The sequence below is a fragment of the Penaeus monodon genome, chromosome 22 (assembly GCF_015228065.2).
Source record: "Penaeus monodon isolate SGIC_2016 chromosome 22, NSTDA_Pmon_1, whole genome shotgun sequence".
In the NCBI taxonomy this organism is placed as follows: domain Eukaryota; kingdom Metazoa; phylum Arthropoda; class Malacostraca; order Decapoda; family Penaeidae; genus Penaeus; species Penaeus monodon.
This window is the reverse complement of record NC_051407.1, coordinates 42,697,454-42,699,797: the sequence shown is the minus strand read 5'-3', so window position 1 is coordinate 42,699,797 and position 2,344 is coordinate 42,697,454.

The window sequence follows — 2,344 nt, the reverse complement described above, 5'->3', positions numbered from 1 at the left end:
ATCCTCCCCTCCCCCCCTCCCTTTTCCATTATCCGTCCCACGCGCCCCCTCCAGTATATCATCTAATCATCAATTACATTTCCAATTTAATTTTGTCTTTATTTTAGATTGACGCGAATGATCGCGACCATCCCTTGGAAACGAAGTGCAGAAAATTTTCCATTGGCTCTGAAGTTTCATACAGTCCACGGAATTGATCGCTATTGGAGGGCGTTCACAGCCTGTCACTCAAAGTATTGGCGATACCGAATGCAGCATGCAGCTGAGGGATTATGTTGCATGCTGGTAGCAGCCTTGACTTGATATGTGCAAATTTGCGTGATCGCACCGCACTCCGTGGCATTAGAAGGATAGTACGATCTTTCAAATGGGCAAATGAGAGAACAAAATCCGAAGCAGTTTGTGCACTTGAGTGCCCGTTTGCGGGATGCACGTTCTTTGTGGATCCTGAACATTGATTAGGGATGGGCGATGCATGTGTTTAGAGCTGCAGCCCTTCGAGAAGGCCAGTGAGAGTCGCATTACAGCTGTGATATTGTTTATGCGAGTCACCACACCATGACTCCTGCGACCAACGTGGAGGCTCATGCGAGAAGATTTGGGTTAAAGTTCCTCGTCTGGAACGCGGGTCAAGATAATATAACGCAGCATGAGGCTTCGGTAAAACCAAGTTGGAGGGTCCAGGACTCAGGTTTGCGCACCAGTGAAAGGGCTTCTTATATCACGGCGTGTACTCCACGCGACCAAGTGCACTTCGGATATCGACGACCAGTGAATATTACAAACATGAAGAAACCTTCACAAGTTTAGCGTATTTAGGCGACAAAGAGAGAGGCTTGGCCTGAAGCCGTATTCTACCTGGATCTCGGGAGTTGTGTTGTGCCCATATTTGTCGATGCCAAGTTGTTACACGAGGCTGGCTAAAACCTCCACCCGGGTCTTGTTTTAACATCATTCATGTGTAGGGCATATCAATTTTTACGGTAGTATTTCAAGTCTGTAAAATGGGGTATAGGAGAATGAAATTGCTGTTTCTGACTCTAACTATGACAGCGAAAGCCGGCTGTGAGTCACGTTGGAAGAAAACAAGTGCTGAGGTGCACACCAAGGTTCCGGAAGAGTGCGAGTGGGAGGCCCGTAATGATTTCCCTCTTCCGAGAAGGCGATGGTTCTAGAACATTCCTTGTACCCTTTTTGTAAATAGTGTAGTGCACAATCAGTCATCTGTCAAGGAAAACGGGCAGTCAAAAATCAATGTATAATTGTACATTTTTGCTTTCGCTTGGAACAAAAACGTTTGATTGGAGGAAAAAGTCGGTTCATTGATGGCCCGGAGCGGAGAGTCTGCGCAGCGAGTCACCAGGCGAATGTTAGGTGACGCAACTCGAAGGAAGTGTGTCAGCCTCGCACTGGCGGGCGTACGATTCGTCTGTTATTGATGTTGTTTCATTGATTTAGAGTAATCTCTTCCATCTTATCAATCACAGAATATTTGTTATGATGCCGAGAAATTATTACAGTGCGACTGGCGAGAAAAAAAATTGTAATAACTTCACTATAGTGAGCACATTCTCAAATGCAAGATATCGATTAAACTGCCACCTAGCGGTTATTGTAAGAACTAGCTATGTTTGTAAACAAAGGAACCCGGCCCATCATAGTGACGTTAGATAGCACATGGCGATTTTTATTTACATCGGAAATGATTAAACCAAGCTTTCATCTACAAATAAAATGTCCATTACTTGCATTTTCATTTAGTTAAATAGAGGTATTTAACGTTTAGGTCAAATGGTTATGATCAGGAGGCCCGAGATATTCCCTCACTGGCACCTGTTACCTTCATAGAGAACATTTTAGGAAGGCACGTTTCAGCAGCCGCCGTACGGTGCAAGTTAACAAAGTCTGGTTGTTTTTACTTGTTACCCAAGTCATGTAAAATAAGAATTGCCACCTTGCGCATCTTTAGAGTTTGTTTCTCGCCGCTTATTTGGAAGAAATGGGGAATTGCCCTTCCCGAATACCTTCCGTGCTGTGTATAAATAAATAAACTACACGTAATGTTGTTTCTTCGCGGTAACCCAACCCATCACATCCACGTCAGATTATATAAAGAGAATTATGGCACCGATAGCAGACAGGCGCGGATTGGGTTGGGGGAGGGGCGAGGGAGGGGGCACGCCACTACTACGCCATATTGATTCTGCGTAGTGTATTTGCAACTTTGGCACTTCGTGTGCATTCTCACGTTCGTTTCCTGGCTGAGCGTCTGTTATCAATTTTCTTTTATGTGCTGTATGATTGATTTCCTTTTGATTTGTCCCCTTACTGAAGCATATGGTGT